The sequence below is a fragment of the Phoxinus phoxinus genome (genome assembly GCF_949152265.1).
Source record: "Phoxinus phoxinus genome assembly, chromosome: 25".
In the NCBI taxonomy this organism is placed as follows: domain Eukaryota; kingdom Metazoa; phylum Chordata; class Actinopteri; order Cypriniformes; family Leuciscidae; genus Phoxinus; species Phoxinus phoxinus.
The window spans coordinates 16,857,942-16,879,861 of NC_136900.1; the positions used below are offsets into that span (position 1 = coordinate 16,857,942).

General features: G+C 36.9%; 2 long non-coding RNA genes across 5 annotated transcripts; both read left to right on the forward strand.

Moving 5' to 3' along the window:
• The first annotated feature begins 828 nt into the window (after positions 1-828).
• On the forward strand, positions 829-7,529 carry LOC306993952. Its single transcript, XR_013796580.1, has 5 exons — positions 829-959; positions 1,437-1,481; positions 3,638-3,734; positions 4,502-4,595; positions 7,070-7,529. It is a non-coding gene; the product is annotated as an uncharacterized lncRNA (long non-coding RNA).
• A 3,000-nt stretch (positions 7,530-10,529) lies between these two features.
• LOC306993685 lies at positions 10,530-15,257 on the forward strand. 4 transcript variants are annotated; one of them, XR_013796512.1, is made up of 4 exons: positions 10,530-11,878; positions 13,037-13,276; positions 13,540-13,661; positions 13,956-15,257. It is a non-coding gene; the product is annotated as an uncharacterized lncRNA (long non-coding RNA). The 4 variants fall into 4 exon arrangements; XR_013796513.1 differs by having other exon boundaries at positions 14,387-15,257; XR_013796514.1 differs by having other exon boundaries at positions 10,530-11,722.
• The last annotated feature ends 6,663 nt before the right edge of the window (positions 15,258-21,920 follow it).

Genomic DNA, 21,920 nt, shown 5'->3' on the forward strand with positions numbered 1-21,920 from the left:
CTCAGCCATAAAACCTTAAGTCGACCTCTCTTCACATTTCTCTTCAACGGCTTTCCAAATTCCTTTTGAGCTGTTTTTGCATATGTGTACTGATATGAAGCAGACAAGACCAGGGTTTCCAGGTGTACTCCCCGCCTCTATGATCTGGGCATGCTCATACCAACTCTGGGCAGGCAAATAAAGCAAATCCCTGGCACAGCCCAAATGGTCTTTAAATCATATCTGCGGTTGGCTCTGGGTTCTTTCGGCACTCTTTTGTGCTTTTGTTTATCTCGTACACTCCTCCTTTTCCTGGCTTTTTCATTGTGTCAAGTCAAATACGATATTAAGTGAACTCTCCACACCCACCTTTGGGTTTTTTAGACCATTGTTTGATGTACTTACTCATTCTATCTATTTCTCTCCCAGTGTGTTTATCTCTTTTTCTCTAGGGCAAAAATGGAGAAGCCCCACCCAGCTGAAGAGTAATGTAGCTCTCCCCAAACATACTTGAGGAGTCATGTGCTATCCATACTCCACCAAGACCATTTAAGACATTAGTGAAACTTAATGTTCACTGGGAGTGTTTTTCTTTGGCATTGTGGGTATTTATTTTGGGTAGCACAAAAATGTTTTAAGCACAGTGAATTAGGATGAGATAACTCTCTTTTGTACATTTTAGAGTTTTGAGACGTTTGATTTAGCATTTCACATCAATCTCTAAAATATGCAATTTTAGGACTGATGGTTCATAATAATCACTGTGTATTGTACAATGTACAAAACACATCTGGATACTTATCCAACAGTTAAAATATATAGAAAAAAGTAATTGCACTATGATATCGCAATTAGTTCTGTTCCTCGAATTCGATTGGCCCAATTGTTGAATGGATGGATTGACAGACAGACAGACCTATTCTTGGACTGATACAGATATTTGCACAGATATAGTGAATGCAGGTCAAGTGGGCCATCAGGTAAAGTGAATAAGATTAAAATGATTAAAAATGTGCCAGTTTTCCTGTAAGGTGTTACTTTAAATATTGCTGGCCCACTTTGGCTGAATGTGTTAGATAAAGTGGGCCAGGATTCAGGTAAAGTGGGCGACCTTCAGTAATTACACTCAAATTCATTAAATAAATTGTATTTTATAGACATAAATGAGTGTGCTGTAAGGAAATTCAAGTCAGAGATGAAATAAAGAAAATAAAGCAGTAAATAAGACAAGGCATTATGTTCAATCTGTTGAGTGAAGACAGGATGAGAGGAGCTAAATGTAGATGCAGAATATGGACACAATTGGAGTTAATTTAAAGTGTTTTGAGAAAAAAAAAGTTTTACAATATGGTTGCATTTGAAATATTCCTCTTATTTAATTTTTGCTGGCCTATGTGTTGTAGAGTTAATTTTCATCCATATTCTGATTTCTGAATATTCTGATATTCCCCTTTCAGCTCTGCGTTCGTTGTGGTCTTTTGGTTTACTTCCACAGCATGAAGGTAGGATCTTACGGATTTATGGATGAACCACTCGTTTTAAAGGGGTGGTAAAATGCCCTTTTCACAAGATGTAAAATAAATCTCTGATGTCCCCAGAGTGTGTGTGTGCAGTTTTAGCACAAAATACCCACAGATATTTTTATATAGCATGTTAAAGTTGTCACTTTTTGAGGGTTTGCAAAAATGCACCGTTTTGTGCCTGGCTGCAAATGAGCTGCTGCAGAGGGCGGGGTTTCAAGAGCTCGTGTGTGTGTGTGTGTGTGTGTGTGTGTGTGTGTGTGTGTGTGTGTGTGTGTGTGTGTGTGTGTGTGTGTGTGTGTGTGTGTGTGTGTGTGTGTGTGTGTGTGTGTGTGTGTGTGTGTGTGTGTGTGTGTGTGTGTGTGTGTGTGTGTGTGTGTGTGTGTGTGTGTGTGTGTGTGTGTGTGTGTGTGTGTGTGTGTGTGTGTGTTATCAGCTGCGATTATTTACCTCACGCAGACACACTAAAATGACAGAAACTGTTCTGCCTTTAATGTTAAAAAACTTAGTCAGACAAAGATGGAGAGACTCAAGAAGAAGTGACAACATGTAGAATGCAACAGGACGTCTCTGAATGGTTAGTTGATGAATTTATGTTGCTGATGTGGAGATAATATCTTTAATTGGGATATTCTGTCATGGTAATCTTTAAATCGCTCGTATAGGATGCTAAAGTTTGAGCTGACTCACAAATGTAGATTTTAGGGTTGGTGATGTCACTAACCCGGCAGGAATGTCGTGTAACGTAGTCTCTACCAGCCGTTTGTTGTAACTCATTTACAAAACGAACCAGTCACTCAATAGATTGTGCTTAGATTCGATTTTTTTTTACTTTAGTTGAGGATTAAAAAAAGTAACTGTCAATATTCATATTGTGTTTACATTGTAAGTTGCTCAATTGTATATGTTTTTATATTAACCATGAAAAACTCAGAATTTTGATTTTTAATTTATTTGATAGGCTATATGCATTTTTTAAACCTGGTGTAAGTGTCCAAATACTTTTTTTGGGCCACTGTATTTAGAAAAGTTGCGGTAGTCACTCTCAAATTGATATATTTTTGTCTATGTGAGACCTTTTAAGGTGATCTACTCAAACATATCTTTAAACTCTTTCAAGATAGATTTATCAAAGCTGAAGTACAAAAGTGGACATCTTGCTTATGGCAAGAATGCAAAATTATAATGATTATTCCAGTACATTCTTGGTGTATTGTGTTACTGCTGGAGCTGATGTTTACTCAACAGTGTTTGACACAGATTGCACAGGCCTCATCAACCATGGGCTCTCCAGGTTCAGTTTGCATAGCCTAGCAACTGCCTCAGTTTCCTGCCTTTGTACACGGTTTCATTTCCCATTCTTCACCCTGGAAAAACTTACAAGCAGAGGCAAACACAAACCATCAGAGCTCTGTCATTTGAACTCCTCAGAAAATCACAGTAGTTTAGGCCAAGAGAAGCGAATAATCTGGCGAAGCAAGACATAAATTACATAAATGCCACAAATGGGTAGATAACCCGTTCAATAGATCCTCTGTTGTTTGACTCTTCTCACACAACTCCAAACTTGTACCACTCATTTTGGAGAGAAAAAAAAACATATTTAAACTGGCAAGTAATGGTTGTTTTTCATTCCCAACGCCATGAGTTTGGGGTGTAATCTGATTGACCAATGGAGATGGAGTATAAACACAATATCACATAATCACACGTTAAACATATAGATAACTTTTCCCTGTCAGTATAACCATATGATTTTTTCCAATGATTCATCATGTTCACGTGTACTTAACAATAATGATGATGCACATTGACTGAAGCACTTAACCTTTACATAAATAAGTATGAAACCCCACACTTAATTTGTTTTATCGGTAGAAAGATAAGAATTCTTAAAGGCTGTACTCTGTATTTAGCAAGCTATTGGAGAAAAATTTTAAGAGCTAATAAACGTCTCAAGCTGGAATGTGTAACTACCTTGTATGGGCATGAAAATCAAGAGCCCGTTTTTTTTCTATCATCTTTCCGCAGCAAAGAGGTTTACTTTATTTAATGTGGTTTAAATAAGGGGGATTTCTAAAGGTGGTGAGGTGGGAAGGTCAAACAGAGTAAAAAACATCTATCTTCTCTCATTCTAGGACCTTTTTAAAGGTGGTACAGAAAGAAGGGGATTCCTCTTCCTGAATGGTGCTGATGCCACTGAGTATCACCTCTCTGTGAAGGAGAAATACTGAGGTGAGAATGTGAGGGGGTCAAAGTCGGGCTCTTGTAACGTTTCTGAACTTCTTTTTTACATCTCCATCAGTTTTTCCACCCATCCATCATTTGGATGAAAGAGAAAAGTGGACGTTTGACATTTGACATTAAAAGACAGAGGACAAGCCTCTCCATTCCTGTACTGCACATTCCGCCGACTGGTGACAGAGAAATGTCAGAATTAGCCCAATTCTTAGCCTTTAACCTTTGACCTTTATATCATCTTTCATAACTTTTACTTTTGGTGCCACTTTCCAGCAAAAACAGGATTCAAAAGTTTGATTTTTAACTGAGGTAATGCTATTTTTAACAAGCTGTTTGCTGATATTGGTTGTGGGAATGTTAGCAACATTACATGTTTGAAATGTTCTCTCAATGAACATTGATTTATATTATTGCAATTGGTCAGTTGTTGAATATGTACAGAATGCTACTTTATTTGAACTGTACAGTCCACTTTTTTTTTTTTTTTAGGAACACTTGTAAAAGTGATCAGTTGCCTTAACTTAAAAAAGTGCGGAAACCCTGATGATTTAAAATGAGTAAATAAGTAAATAAACTTAATGCGTAATTGAAAAAATTAAGCTATGTGGAATTGTCACATAAGTACTGTAAATTATTTCCCAGTTTTACAAGGAAATAATATATTACCATATTTTCTGGAACATAAGTTGCTTTCTATATTCTGAAATTGAACACCAAAGAAGACATTTTTTGATTTTCACACTACTCTTTTCCAACTATAGTTCAAGTGACCTCATCTGTCAAACTCCTAAAAGAACTGGATGGAAAAGATTATCTTTTGTATTTCACTGAAGACAGGAAGTTGCAATGGCATGGGTAAATATGAAAGAATTTAAATTTTCGTTATTGATTCTAGGAATGTTTGTCTCTAATGTTTACACAACCTTTATATAACGTTAGCCCTGTTAGGTAGTTTTTCCCAAACTGTCCAGGTCAACGTAACCCTTCCTCACAGGTATTTGAATCGATTTGGCCTGCATACCGCTTCATTGCTCACTAGCCTGTGAGTCTGTAAACTTTTAACTTTATTTCATGGCTGTGCTTGCCTTGTTTTGGCATTACACAACACAATCATTTCCCTTCCCCTGAGACTGATTCACTATAGAGAGCTGGTCCATGCTTGCTGAAAGAATGCTCCTCATGGAATGCCGGTCTTTGTATCACTGTAACTTTCGAGCCAAGTATCATGAACAATACGAACGGTCACAGACTTGTTTGGATGTTACTTAGTTGCACCTCCTTTGCCTTGAAACACTAAGCCATGAAGATTTGAGCTGTAGTAAATTAGAGGGATACGATAAATGTAAGCAGACTAGGGGCTGGTTCGCACAGAATGAGTTTTTGCAGTTAAAAACAGCATGTTAACATTGGAAAACATTGCCGCGATGGAATGGAAAAACGTTCTGTACCTTACAGTTTATTTTCTATACAAACCTAACATCAGGCACTTATGTGATTGCCTTGGTTTGACAGGTCTCAATGATGTGAATCAGCCTATATATATATCAACAATCATTATTCTGTTTTCCTCATCCAAGTCTGAAACTGGATGCCATTTATTCCATGGAATGAATTGGTAACAGCATGTCCTAGTGTTTTCACAAACATGCTGTACTGATAAGTCTGTGGCTCTGGAATTCTTACTGTCTGAGGTAATGGAGTAAATGCAGAAAAGTGTGGAGCAACAGTTTTTATCCCCTCACCGGGCTCACTGCGTAAGGTGATCAAGCAGATTATGCCTAGCTTAAGTGCATTTACATGCATTGCTCTGAAACAAAATCATATGCAATCTTGGTGTAATATTTGCTATCTTTTTTCTTCTTTTTTTGCCTCTTTTCAGAAACCTCAAGTGTTTATATGATAACTATGATTAACTATAGTAAAATAACTGCATGGGTGAAATTCTCAAAGCATGTTTGGGTCATATTTCAAGCCAAAACTGAAAGGAAAAGATGATTTTAGTTAATTTTTTATTCAATTATATGAATATGTTATAAAATTGTTTTTAAATATATATGTTATAAAATATATAAAAAAATTCAAATGTATGTATATATATATATTACATTATTTATTTTTTTATTTTATTTTTTGTTCGATGTTTTGTTTGGTGTTTTGTTTGTTTTTTGTTTGGAGTTTAGTTTAGTGCCGTGTTTCGTTTTTGTTTGGTGTTTTGTTTGATGATTGATTTTTGTTTTGGGATTTTTGTTTAGCTTTTTTGGTGTTTTGTTTTTGCTGTTTGGTGTTTTTGCTTTTGTTTTATTTTGTTATTTTATTTGTTTGTTTTGTTATTTTGTTTTGTAAAAAACTGCATGATTTTAAGTTAAAGGCAATAAAAAAAATCACAATTACTATTCAAAATATCTATAAAATTACACAATATTTTGTTCACATTATGGTAATGAGAATGAGTTTTCTTTGCATTCACCTAATTAGTTGAAACTATGTTTCTAATGCGATTAAGACGCACTAGTGCTCATTTATTTTATATAATGCCTTTAATGTTTACTGCTACTAATTTATGAAATCTTTTCTTATGACTTGAAGATGAAGTGATGCATACTGTAGCCTACATTGCTTTCTAAAACTGTTGTGCCAGAGTGAGAAAAAGAAAACCAGCTTGGCTTCTTCTGTCAGCAGGCTGTAACTTCTCTTGAGTTTCTTGAAAGATTTTTGTCATGCAATGAACTAACTTCATCACAACACAACAACTTTCAGCCACATTGTTGTCCAGATCAAAGCTTTTAATATAACTTAGCGACTTATACGTTCATATACACATGTAAGAGGGACTCTGTCTTGTATTTTAATGAGCATAGAGTGTTTTGCCCCAAACTCATCTGTTGGTTTCAGATCATAAATCAGATATCACTGAAATAAAGAGGATACTGTTTATACAAAATGCCTCCTCAAGCAACAGCTCCAGTTTATTCCCATTGCCATGCCAACAGTCTGGTAAACGGCAACAGTGTGGAAAGATTAACAGTTGTGTGAAGTAGGTTTCACCGGGCACTGGGGGAAATCCTTTGCGATCCACCAGCAGCTTCTCGCAATGGCTAAATGGTGCAATAATCCAGGCTATTTATGCAATGTTGCTTTTGTGTTTTTGCAGAATTTGTGACAGACACAGGTTACCAACCTATCATTTCGCTTGGATTTTAACAATAGTTTTATTGTTTAAAATCTCATGTTAAATCTCATGTTTTGGTCCATATAATGAATAAAATTACTTTTATTGTATGGCCAAAAAGCACATTTTAAACAATATCTTCTTTTTTTTTGCTTCACAGAAGAACGAAGAAATACTGAAGATCAGTCTTTTTATAAATCATTCATGAAAAACCAACAAACAAAAAGACTTTTCATGGTCATATTTGCGGCATTTGAGGAGAATCCTCCATCATGTGGAAGGAGTTTCCCAACCTCACCTCTCTCCCAGAAAACACGGTTGGGTTCACTTGCTCTCTAATGACAATATGTTGAGCAAGCCACGCTTTACCCAATTTCATTGGCAAATTTTCTCTTATTCTCCCTTCCTCCCTCTCTCTTTCTGACTGTTTCTTTCTCCCGTTGCTGCAATCTAAACTGAAGACACACATGGGCCTTTCACACCACTTCTGGAAAATTCCTCTCCTCTCAGTCTTTGCTTTAGGGAGGATATGCTCATTTATATCTGTGTTTGTAGGTTATACGCCCTGTGGGCATCTGTGGACTGAGGGGTGTGCCAGGGCAGGGCTTTTTCAATGAGATTCTTCCCTATACATGTACTGTTACACTAATGTTTAAAAGTTTGGGTTAGATTTTTCAGTGTTTTTTTTTTTTTAAAGATGTCTCTTATGTCTCTTATGCAAAAATACTGAAAAAATTGCCATATTGTGCAATATAAAATAACTCCTTTTCTAATTTAATGTGTTTACGGTGTAATTTATTCCTGAGATGCAAAGTTGAATTTTCAGCATCATTACACCAGTCTTCAGTGTCACATGATCCTTCAGAAATCATTGCAATATGCTGATTTACTGCTCAAGAAACATTTCTTATTATTATCAATGTTGAAAAAAGTTGTGCTGCTTACTTTTATTTGTGAAAACAGTGATATATTCTTTGATGAATGAGATTTTTTTTTTTCAAACTTTTGATTTGTGTTTCCAAAAATCAGAATGTAATACTAAGAATCACATTGAAAATAATTTAGCATTTTTTGTTTTGAAGAATTTTTAACCGCTTTTTTTGTCCAAACATTGAATGTCAATAGGCTCTGAAACAATGTTGGCCCTCATTGGCTTTGATTGTATAAAGAAAAAAGAAAAAAGATCAGAATATCGTCTTTTGGGTTCAACATAAGAAATAAAGTCACACAAGATCGGAACAACAGGATTGAGAGTAAATAATGACAGTTTTTTTGTGTGTGTGCACTATCCCTTTAAACTTCAAGTCTTTCTCCCACATAACCCAAGATGCTTAATCTCTTGGCCTCCAGAGTTCAGTCAAAGCCGGTTATCTTTCAAACAGACATATCAATGGTTAAGTCCCCGTTTTCTGCCAAACATTTGGGGTCTTTCCATGCAATAAATTTAGCGACTCACAATGAACTCCAAGGAAACAAGGGAGGAATGACATATTTGTGAATTCCCAAGTGTCCCTCAGCACTGTATAATGATCGTGGTTAGCTTCTTCAGACACACCTCTGTGCTCACAGCTCATCTGTTTGAGAAGAATTTATGTGTTTTGTATAAGAAAAACAGAAAGAGTGAGAAAAAGTGGGAGGCTGAATAGATAGATAGAGACACACCCTGATTAAACCTTTTTTTAACATCTTCCAGATGATATCGCTATGCTGATGCTTGGTTTGAAAACAACCTCTGATTCATGTCGGTGCATCCAGCTGGTGCCTGCCCTGTTGTTCTCAAGTCATGTGTCTGCATTTCCAAAATTCCTCCAGACCTGGCCTTCTTAAATAAACACTTGTGAAGAGAAATTCGTAAAAATTATTTTAAAAATAACAATTTATATAACTATATATATATATATATATATATATATACAATCAGTTCTCCTGCTTCTGTAAAATCTGTAGCCCTAGGAAATGGGAGTATGCCAGGTAAAGAATGTGCCATGTTGTGGCAGCAACTTCAAATAGGATATAATACGTTTCCAGTGACTCACTATCCTTTTTTTTTTTTTTTTAACTGGCCACTCCTATTCCGCTCAGGTGCAGTCTTCGCCTATTAACATTTAATGCAAATAGTCTTGCTAGTATCTGTGGGGCTCTGCATATTATAATGTAAAAACCTTGACTATATATGTGTTCAAAAATGTAGTTTGTTTACATGCTGATTAAGGGTAAGGTCATGTTGATGTATTACAGTATTTTATCTTTCTTAATAGCATAAAGTTGCAATGTTGATTTCATAATTAGGACAGTGTTTTAGTGCCACAGTAAAATAAATAAAAAAATCAAGAATGAAGTTATGGGCCTATTGAGATAATGTAATAATTCAATTATCTTTTTTTATGATCATTTATGAAATTATTATTGACAGTTTAAACATTTTCAAAACATTATGACTTTATTCTCTTAATGTTACATCTTTTTTTGTAGTGGCACTACATTTTGTACATATGTAGAACCATGCTTTTATTATATTAGTGTTCCACCATTGTTTTAGATCAGCCTGTACAATTACATCTTGGTTGTACATTCTAAAGCCTGGCAATATCTCTGAACTAAAATTATTACCGTACCAAATTTCCCTCATGCTCACGTGCCCAAATAAATTTCAGGTGCGGAGTTGTGATTGGATAATGCTGGAAATAATGAGATTTTAGAGATGTTACACATAAAAAGTGGGTTGGAATTGAAATGGGGAACACACTCCCCTTGGCTGACATGTGTGTTTGATTTTGGGGATTGAAAGTGATGCTTTTAAAGTCTGAGTATCTGAGCAAAATCTAATCCCCCCATTATAAACAAAATACAGAAACATTTAGTTGATAACCAGTAACCACACAGTGCATTCATTCAGTCATAATGATGAAAACCGAACAGTACTGCACCATCTTAACTTAAACTTAAAACTTAAAACAATTTTTAACTTTCTTTCTTCTGTGGAACATAGAAGATATTTTGAGTCAAATATCTTTTATGTTACATGACGGTAAGTAAATAATGACAGATTTTTCATTTTTGGGTGGACAGAGAGAGTATAAATAAATGAGGGAACTTGTAACAATATGGCAAGTGATAGGAATTGAAGCCCCGCCTTTTGGTTAAAACAGCCAATCACAATTTTTATAGTAATGTCACCTGTGTGTGTGTGTGTGTGTGTGTGTGTGTGTGTGTGTGTGTGTGTGTGTGTGTGTGTGTGTGTGTGTGTGTGTGTGTGTGTGTGTGTGTGTGTGTACTTGGTATACATTACATTGTGGGAACCATAATGTCCCCACAAGGATAGTAAAACCTGAGATCACCTCCATTGTGGGGACCAGCCAGCGGTCCCCATGAGGGGAATGGGTTAATAAACATAGGGCCTACTAAATTATATATTTTTGAAAATGTAAAAATGCAGAATGTCTCCTGTGATGGGTAGGTTTAGGGATAGGGGCAGTGTAAGGGGATAGAATATACAGTTTGTACAGTATAAAAACCATTACGCCTATGGAATGTCCTCACAAGGATAGAAATGAAAGCTTGTGTGTGTGTGTGTGTGTGTGTGTGTGTGTGATGAGCTAAAGTAGCAAAATGTATTATTTTGCATTTTATTCATTAATATATGTTGCTGAAATATAATCTTCAGTCTTTCCCCATTTAGATAGATGCCTTCCATTAACACAGCATTCAAGAAGATTAATGGCGCCTCTTACTTCTGCTACACCTCATTGAAACATCCCTCAACCAGCTTCCCATCTGGTGTTGTTCTCTACCTGATAAATGCATTGTGTGAGAAGCAAAAGATGACCAGTCAATAGTCGGAAGCTCTCGGCACGATAAAAGTAGACATCTCTAAGAGGAACTGTTTTCACGACTCCTGTCCAAAAACAGTTGCAGTCGTTTCCTGATGCTACTGCAAGCTGGAGGACAATACACGGGTGTGTCTTGGGCCTTTGGGGGAAGATTTATGCTCTCTGTCCCATTTGTATGGGCTTCCACTGACAGGAGGAGTTCCCCGCTCCAGTAGAAGAATTCTCCCACACAGACGACCCACGTGGCGAGCAGGGATGTCCTCGGATAATTTTAGCCAGCTGACGTCGGTCTGTGTTCCTACCTTACATCTGTTCCTCCTTTTGTTCCTGATGTCTGCTATTAACTGTATCGCTTTTTCGTCTCTGAAATTTAATGTCAAACACATGTGCTTCTGCAAAGAACAAAGCTGTTTGAGAGAGAACTTGTGTTAGCAACCAGACCTCAAGTCTCTATCTCCCTAACGCACAATGTTATGTTTTGGTCCCCATTGACTTTCACTGTATGGACAAAAACAGATTCTTCAAAATTTCTTCTTTTGTGTTCCGTGGAAAAAAGAAAGTCAGGTTTGGGATGACTTGAGGGTGACCTATGTAGTATCCATTTAACAACATTATTTTCCCTATAACCTTATCGCGGACACCAGATCTTTTCCTGAAATCTCATGATCTCAGAAGGTAGATACATTTTTTGCACATGGCGCATCAGGGAAAATCTCACAGAGAGCTCACATTCATCACAACTCGAACACATCCTGCTTGGAGTCCATTGCAGGAAAGAGTGGGTCACCACAACATTATGTAATGGGCTCTTTGCTGTCATGGCAACGCTGTGGGAACTGGAACTGTGTATTTGTGCGGTTGGAGGCCGTGGCGTATGTTGACAGAATGTTCCTCACATTTGGGTTCCTGGATGGGCTTGGCTATAAACACTCAGTCAGGGAGTTCCCTCTCTGACACAATCCGGGGTTTGGAGTTCTGTGCAGGTATGTATTACTACGTTTTTGGTCACATCCACTTATTTTCAGTTTTTCCACAGGATCTAAGAGGTTTTGTACTGTATTCTGAAAAAGGAAAGTTTTCTGTAAAGATCTCAGGCCAGATCAATTCGCCAAAGGCAAACAGCGATGACAGGCCATTTTGTAAGTCCAGAAGTATTTATCTTAAGGTTTTTTTATATTTTGATTAACCTAATTATTAAATTAATTATTTAAAGCTATATTGTCAGGCAAAAGCATGAATGGGTTAAACTCTACACCATCAAAGGTATACAATTGAAACACACACACACACACACACACACACACACACACACACACACACACACACACACACAGAGAGAGAGAGAGAGAGAGAGAGAGAGAGGGGGGGGGGGGGTCAAAGGATAAGTTGGAGACTGTTTACCAGTTAATTTACCAGAAAATTCAACAACATTTACAAAAAAGTTAAATCTAAACTGTGACAGAAACTGGTCTTTGATTATCTAAATATATATCCAAATGCAAAAGCTAATAAAAGTTATTAATTATTATGTCTAAAAACACTGTTCTCAGCGGCAAGGCTTTTCCCAACCCTGTTTGAAAATAGGTCTATGCTTCCATAGATGTTATAGCTACATATACATATAAATCATATCAAATTTAGTAAATGTTAAAATAGCTTTTTATTATTCTTTTATATTTGTATGGTTACCTGTTTTATTAGTGTCTTAACTTCCACAGCCCTGAGAATAACTGTTTTTTGTTTTTGTTTGTTTTTTACTTTTTTTTTACTTCAGTTTTTCAACGGACCCCTCAGGATCCCTGGACTTCAGTTTGATTCTAATTGATCTAATTACATACCCTGACTAATTGCATCAATTATGACACTTCTGTCACTTTAATTTATACAACCACTCGGGGTCCTATTAATGGTACAGTTTGATCCGGGGAGAGTTCCTTTATTCTTTGTCATTCTGCATGTAACATCAAAGTAACCCATTTGAGCCCTGTACCATTTGTGAGAGATGGGAATGTTGCATTTTGCGGCGAGTATGACTCACTGGACTTAAATGAGGGATACAAAAAACGAGAGACATTTTCCCTTGTGGTTAGTAGTATGTTGGCATTAGGGATGATAGATTTAAAAATTGAACAGTGAAAAATAGTTATGGCTCCTCACATGTTTATAATGACTTGTATCTGGGTACAGAGGTCTGATAAGGGACGTATCCACCGGGTGAGCCCCCTTCCTGATAAAGAAGGCACTGTCTGCATCACTGAGTCACCAGGCCCTGTGTTTGTGTTTTTTATTGTATCCAGGCAAAGGCAGTCTGAAGTTTCCATCCTTCTGCTCGGAGCAGCACTTTCCTGAACTCTGGCCAGGAAAATGTGTGTCGGCTTGGCAGCTCGGCTGTGGGAAGACTATGGGCAGAAACTGGTGGAGTTTTGCAGCAAAGGGCTTTATATAGCGTTACAGCGCCTCGGGACTCCCTCTTTGGTGTAGATTTAGACATCAATAGAGGGATACTGTACAGCAAGAGCTTCAATTACATGAACATAGTAAGTGAAAATGAGAGATGATGGAGTGCAAACAGACTTGGAGAAATTGTGTTATGGTTCAAAATTAGTATTGTGCTTGTAAACTGTAAAATGTATCTTTTGTAGACATTTTTTGGCCATGGAGCCCAGTCCACTTACATGAGTTTGACCCCTGGGACCAATGGCCTGTTACCTTCAGATAAAGCTTTAATTTCATGTTCAGCTGCACAAGGAAAACAAATGCTATTCCCCGGTCTCTGCTAATTACTGACATCCCATTTCAGGAAGAAGTTTGGCCCAGTCCTCCTGTTTTCTCTGTTATCAACTGTACATAACATCCTGCATGAGCACTGAGGCAGGCCGGTCCACTCAGAGAGAGAGAAAGACAGAGAGACTCCTGCATCAGGTTGGTGAGGGAGGAAGACTAAACTATTAAAATATTATATGGAAAATATTTTCTTATTTTAGGTGACATGTCCCCACTATTATAATAATGTATAAACCTATTTAAAATAGATTTCGTTTTTTTTTAGTTCTGCTAAGTTTTCTTTTGCTTTTAACATTTAAAAAAAAAATGTAGGGTAACTTAAAAAGGTTAAAAATATTTTGTAAAATCTTTCTCTCTCTCTCTCTCTCTCTCTCTCTCTCTCTCTCTCTCTCTCTCTCTCTCCATTTTCCACGGACCCTTGAGCATCTCCAGTTTGAAAACCCCCTAGATGATTTGTACTTGTATGAACTGCTTTTTTGCAATATTTCATATTCTGTGATGTCCAAAACATCTGTAACTGTGTAAAGCAAAACCACAGTAGGCTATTCTTAGAAGTTTCATAACATGTAAATCTATCTATAACAAATGGAGTCCAGATCCCATGAATCGATACTCCTGAAACATTGCATTTTCAAATGAATCACGATTGAATGCCCATCTTTTTATGTCTGTCTCAGAGACAAAACCACTGTCACTGTCTTCTTAACAGATTACAGATGCTTCATAGGACTTGCTGCCAATACAGTTGCTCTGTTTATGAATCCACATGGGTCACTGTACTTAATTCCTCCTGAATATGCCCGCCTTTAAACATGAACAGTGTGATGATGTCAAAGCAACTGAAACCTCCCTTGTCTCCATAGTATGATGAGCGGATGACCGTAGGCTTTAGAAACAACCAATCACAGCCTGCTCATGCTGGATGGCAGCGTATCCGACCGGAGACGTCTGCAAGGAAATGAGCAAATATAGAGATTTTTGGCAACAGCTCTGAGGAACATTTGTGTTTCAAATGTGATGTATTTCTGAATCTGTGAAGAAACAAGCACTTTCAAACCCTAATATCAGCATTAAAGGCTTGCATCATGCCTGTCCCTTTAAGGCAAATCAGTTCACTCGGCAGCCATTATGGAAGGCAGTACTAGGAATAAAAGTGCAGCTCCTTTCTACTTTAAATCTAACTGTTTGTAAAGATTGTATTTTATAAATATTTTAAATGTAGCATCATGAAAAACTCTTTTAAAAAGATCATTGTCTCTTTAACTGAAACCATTTCTACAGCTGCTATATTAAGTGTTGCGATTTTCCCATTCATTTTTCTATGAGTGGTCCACCCCCCTTCCCTACAATGTCTTATGCTAGGATCCTGAAGTACCCTAAAAACTCCTTACATGGTTTTGGTGGAAACATTAAACCCTGCCGAGCAGCTGATATGGACATGCTCCTGCCGTCACCAAAGAGAAAAAACCTGAGGACTGTGTGTTTAAAATTCCCCGGTTGAAAGTCCCAGTGGACCTTTATGTTTTGCTCTCAGAGTTTGCCATCAAATTTAAGAGCTGTGCAGATGTTTTGCTTGAATAAAAAATAAAAGACTAACTTTTAAATGATAGGGGACTAGTAGCGAACACGCTTCAGCCCATTTTCAGCCTCTTTTTTTTAAGACCTTGAATATTAGATAATATGTGGATTTGAGTTATCCCTATTATGTGATTAATTATATTACAACAGCTTAAACGGGACAGTTTAACCCTTTGACAGTATCTACTCCTGTCAAATGACTGTAATCTTTTCAATTGAAGTTAATTTGTATAACTCTCTGCAGTTAATTGGGCATGTTGAGAAGTATTTTTTTAGCCTTCATAAGAAGGTAGCCTGAGGCATGTTCTTCCCTGCCTTTGTACAAGCGGATGTGATTTTCCATTAACTTGTTAACACACATCAGCGGCATTTAACCACCCGTCCACAACACCTGAACATTTCTTACTGACTTGTTGTCTTAATAATGTCATTAAGCACATTTGAGTACATTTAATTTCAAAACACAAAAGAGATAGTTCAATAATTCAGTTATAATTTACTTGCCCTTGTGTTTTTCTAATGGCGTATGCCATTCTTTCTTTTTCGGACAAGAAAGGGAGATTTTTAAAGAAAAAATCCCACTCTTGCTCATCCATAAGATGGCAGTGAATAGAGACCATCATCACGCTTTTTAAAAAAAAAAAGATGGAAATGTATCAGAGAGGTCCCATGCGACTTGTCGTATATTTCAAGTGTTCTGGGTTTATGCGATAGGATTCGGTGAAAAACTAACAACATTTATTGTATTATTTAATGAAAATCCTGACCTTGGCCGTTGGTTTTCTCATAAGACTTTATTGAACTGTGCCTCTAATAGAGTCTCATGAACATGTAGTCCTGCACAAAAGACAAACAGCCAAGGTCAGGATTTAAATTTGGGTTTGTTTTTTACCAAACCCCATTGTATATTCCCAGAACACTTGGAGTGTACAACACATGTAGCATACGACCTTTCTGTGATACTTTTCCATCTTTTTTTTAAAGCTTTATGCTGGTCGCTATTCATTGCCATTATATGGACAAGTGCGAAAAAAATTCCTTTGGTGATCCGACTGGCATACTGCATTAGAACAACACCAGGGTGAGTAAATTATTACTTAATTTAAAAAAAAATTAAGTGAACTATCCCTTTAAGGCAAAGTTGATCACAGTACTCATGTACGTAAAGTATCTAGAAGCATATAAGTCATGCTGTATAGTCTTCTAATATCATGCGATAGCTTTGCATTAACCAGACAAAAAAGTCATTATTCAATGGAAATGATCAGAAACAATGATTCATGTCAAAGCATTTTTGTACTTGAGCCTCAGACTGTATCAGTACCTGAGATGGGCCATGGGAATGAATGGAAGAAATTGGAATGCCCAATATGGTGTCTCTAAAGTAAGTCCCTCCTTGCAAATAAAAGAGCCAGTCGGCAAAGTCACCACCTGGTCTTTGCTAGAAACTTTGCTCAGTGCAGGTACATTGGCTGGACCGTCCAGATTCCAGAATATAGAGTTTTTAGCATTATTGAAAGGTAAGAAACAACGTTTATGATACCAGCCTTGTCAGATTTTACTGCTGAATTGAAATGTCATTGAAATGTGACTTTGGCAAGTTTTTGTTTCCCAATTTAATTAGACAGGAGCTGTACTTTCATGACTTAAAATAGCTGCCTTGAATTACTAGGCTAAAGGACGTAGTTTTAGCCTTAGCATGGTCTTTGGAACACTTTCAAAAGCACCGCCAGTTTGAAGACAAATTGCCAACTCTAAAACCTTTTATTAAACCCAGATAGCTTTCGCAAGCCAAAAGAGGTCTCAAGAAGATCAAATTCCTCAAGAGCTCCCAATGGAAATTCAGCTTCCTCATGACCACGCCCTTTGTTTTTGGTCTGCTCATTGTTTGTGCTAATATTGGGATAGGAAAGAGCAGTGATCTCTCACACATCTGTTTTCAAATACTCATTACACCCTCAATCAAGCGAGCAGGGTATATTGGTGGTCTCATTATTGTGTGTTCATGGCCGGAGCTTCCTTTTGAACTCCCCGGGACACTCCACCCACCTGCGCACACTCATTCACTCCAGGTCACATTCATACCGCGGGAAGTGTGTGGTCCGATAGCTGCGTATTTGGTTTCAAACACTGTTTTTCCATGAAAAGACAAAGGTTTGATGACACTGAGCTTGGAATTCAGCCTGTGGGGTTCACAGTGTCAAAGACTGCGGTGAAGGCCGTACAGTTTATGTAGCTGAGTTTTGCTTGTGTATGTCCATATTGATAGATTGATGGATTTAGAGTACACACTTTTATGTAGACTGCATAAATGAGACAATTAACCACTCATCGGTATCCCTGAGATGATGTTTGTGGAGCAAGGTGGAAAGGAGGCAGCCGAGGCCTAAAAATAGCCTCAACAGAACCGTTTCATCGCCGTAGCTTGGAAGGAAAGAGAAGGAAAGCTGTGTGTGAGCTGATAGTGTGGTTGGAGAGAACGAGGGAGAGAAGGCAAATAAAGACTAAATTTAACTTGGGAATTCCACTTTGGGGGAACCCTAGATGAAAGTTTGCGTGACTGACTACTTCAGAGGCCATTAGCAACATGCTAACCGCCCTCAACTCAAGATGAAAAAACACTACAGAAAAAAAAAAATCTCTCTTTAATCGTGTTCCCCTCAGCCCACACCCTTTTGGCACAGATTCAGGGTGAGTGTTCCTGTAAAACTTCACTGTTGCTAATTTTGGGGGACCGTGGCTAGCATGGTTTAAGCTAATTCAGGTAGCGCATTCAATAGTCCTCATATTCCAGTGCAAACAAGTCTGGAAAACTACTAGAGCAGTGACGTTTGACAGTGTTTGCTTTGGACTGCACGGCTACTCCAGCGTTTTCAGTCACCTGGGTCAAATGTACACATAGCTAATAGCTAACTGTGAAAATTATAAATTAAAGCTGGAGTAAAATTAATTGGTTTATGACCTTCATGTTTTGCGACTATACTAGATAGATAGATAGATAGATAGATAGATAGATAGATAGATAGATAGATAGATAGATAGATAGATAGATAGATAGATAGATAGATAGATAGATAGATAGATAGATAGATAGATAGATAGATAGATAGATAGATAGATAGATAGATAGACGGACAGATAAATGATAGATAGATAGATAGATAGATAGATAGATAGATAGATAGATAGATAGATAGATAGATAGATAGATAGATAGATAGATAGATAGACAGATAGACAGACACACAGACAGACAGACAGACAGACAGACAGACAGACAGACAGACAGACAGACAGACAGACAGATAGATAGATAGATAGATAGATAGATAGATAGATAGATAGATAGATAGATAGATAGATAGATAGATAGATAGATAGATAGATAGATAGATAGATAGATAGATAGACGGACAGATAAATGATAGATAGATAGATAGATAGATAGATAGATAGATAGATAGATAGATAGATAGATAGATAGACAGATAGACAGATAGACAGACACACACACAGACAGACAGTCAGACAGACAGACAGACAGACAGACAGACAGACAGACAGACAGACAGACAGACAGACAGATAGATAGATAGATAGATAGATAGATAGATAGATAGATAGATAGATAGATAGATAGATAGATAGATAGATAGATAGATAGATAGATAGATAGATAGATAGATAGATAGATAGATAGATAGATAGATAGATAGATAGATAGATAGATGGAAAATATTCGAACATGAAGTATACATAATGGAAACAACATTGACAGAAAAAAAGATGAAATATTCACTTAAAATGTTATTTTAAATTAGTTTTATTTAATAGTTTTTATTAAATATGAACATAAATGTAAAACATATTTAGAAATGATTTAAAACACACTCCTATATTCACCCAAATGTGATAAATAACAACTAATATGATTTCTAAACATTCTGAGTTTATGATTCTGTCCAGTGTGGCTATATGTTTTCATGAAGGGAACATTTATCATAGGGCAGCTTATAAAAGCACAAAGGAGGTCCATGAAACAGGATCACTGGCCAGCATTTCCAGACTTGGCCTAAAATGAAGGGAAAAGGCACACCTGAAGCTGTTGAGTAACATCACCGGAATGCACGTTCTGCAACGTTTAGAGTCATCTTCCTGATCTAAACTATGCTGGAAAATGGTTTGAGGGGGTCTGTCATGCGATGGTGATGAATATTCCTCCGTGTGCGACTGGGCAGCCGTGTCAAAGCTGCAGGGTTGAAGCTTGTAAGGACTCAAGGGCTTGTTCATGCAACACCTCAGCAAAAGCTGCTCCACACTTACAGATGGAAAAAACATATTTATCTCTTACCGCAAAGCTCTCTCGACTAATGCGACCTCGGGCTCTGGGCGGATCCCTGATGTGTTTACCACACCTTCAGCCAGTGTGTGTTCGCAAGCACAGAGCAACGTGGGTACAGATGAAGAGATTGGGTGCTTTTGACAGGTTTATTGTGCTTGGAAAAGTTACAAAGCATTAAATTTGATCTAGACAAAGGTATGCTGGCAGAGAGCACGGAGGTTAATGTATTCTAGTCTACTTTCATTTCCTTAAATTGATCTAAGTTCAGTCTTTATAAGAGTCAATGGAGAAACAAATGCCTCTTTTATGTCTGAATAAAAGTTATGCAATGTTTAAGCAAATACTTTCATCAGTGAGTGCTATGTTGTAAAGTTTACTTCTGCAGAAGACTTTAATGAAATCTGTTTTGATTGCCAATTGCCTATACTCTACAAGTAGCCAGGAATATATTCACACTTAATTTTTTTTGTATAGTGTAATTGTAGTAATTGTACGCTAATGCATGTGAAAATATGAGGTTCCAGGCTTGGAAAGTGCTGACAATAGAGTAATATTGCTATAGGCTGATTCTCACGATTACCGCATGTCAGGGTTTATTATAAGGAGATTCACAGAGCTGAGAGCTTTAACAGATGAGGTGACTGTCAGGAAGGCCCATCTGATATCATTGTGCTGATTTCATTGTTTTTCTGCAGGTAGATTTATATCACAGAACCATGGAATGTGACCTTTGGCTAATTCATCAAAAATCCCCAGCACTGTTTGTGCCTTAGGATGAAGAGTTTTCCTCACACCCTGAGCATGTGAGTGTACATTTTAATCTTTATAAATATGTTTATTTATTATGTTTTTGGAAAGTGATACAGCATGATATTTTACAGTCTGAACTAACTTTGCCTTGTCATTAAAAAATTACAATTATTTTATATTTTAATAGACTTACTGATTTTGAAACAGTCATGAGTGTGTGGGGGGGGGGGGGTTGTTAATAATAACCGGATTATTAATAATAACCAAATTATTATTTATTTTTTCAAATATTTCATTTTCAACAACTCATTTCACAATTCATTATGATTCCATGACAGTTGTACCACCCCTGATACTTTTGACTTTATGCTCCCCCCCAAAAAAATCCAAATGAATTTATTTCAGAAATTAACAATAGTAGTGGATTACATTTTAATGTGTTTTAGAAGAAAAAAAGAGAGAGAAAAAAAAGAAAAATATATAATATAATCAATGTTATTGACCCAAGTGCCCAAAAATAGTGATGACCAACATATAGTCCTCATTGAAAGTACGAATTTAAGAGGATTTTAAAGCCACTTCACTTGATTTGCTAGTAATAGCTAATTACCTAAATTTGACTCATTTTATGCAATCTTATAAGGCAGCTGTCATTCACCTGCTAAGTTGTCATGAAAATGACATATTGGTTTGATTACTTTGCTTCAGTAGCTTGTTGGGCTGGTCCTGTGTCCTCAAGGGGAAAACTGAAGTTATTATGACTGTAAAAGATTGCTCCTGAATAGATCAAACAGACTCGCCTGCCAAACCCTTCATCACAGATTATAGTACTTCATACATTCATTGAAGAGTTTAGCAGTGAAGTCAGATTGCTCTGTTTCACATTTTTATTTGGACCAATAAATAAATAAATAAATAAAAATACAGTACACCCAAATCAAACTCAAGATCATAGATCTTCATGGACCGTTCATGCTGACAAAGTTTGATCACCACTTAAATCACACGCTGTTTTGCTGTTGGAAATCAGCTGTGTGATTGTCCATGGGGATTATGACCTGTATTGTGTGTGTCCATGTGGGTAGAATGTGCTTTTCACTCCCACTGTTGTGCTTTTGCTCTGCTGTCATGAGCCGCCACGGCCTCTCCCCTTTTTCCTCCCGACTGTTACAACACAATGAGTTTGTTGTTTAAATGTGTATTAGCTCCAGTGAAACTCCCTCCATTCCTTCTGGTTATAGATAAACATTATATTCATACTTTTGGTAAAAATTATGAAAACAAAGTATTAGGGCTATACATGTTTAGCAGAATGACCAAGCTGGTCGCCATCCACTTTCATAGTGGAAAAGAACAACTAGGATTTTTTATTAGGTCAACTTATCTGATATTTGAAGACACTTATTGAAACACTAATGAGGGTCTTTATCATTCTTCTTCTCTCTTTTTTTTTTTGGCATGTTGGTTGCACCAAATGACTTTGATTTGGCAGGAAAAAATAAAGGCAAGATTGTTTAGTTAAAATATTATTTTAATACAAGACATTTTAAACGATTATGCAAAAAGGTTTCAAGAATTTAAAAAAATGTATACTCCCTGACATTTTACACAATGAAAGACAGGTTTTTGATGACAACATTTTTGGGTGAACTGTCCCTTTTTGAAAAGTAAAACCAAATACCATCACTGGATCAGTTTTAAAAATATAGAGAGCTGTAGTAGGCTAG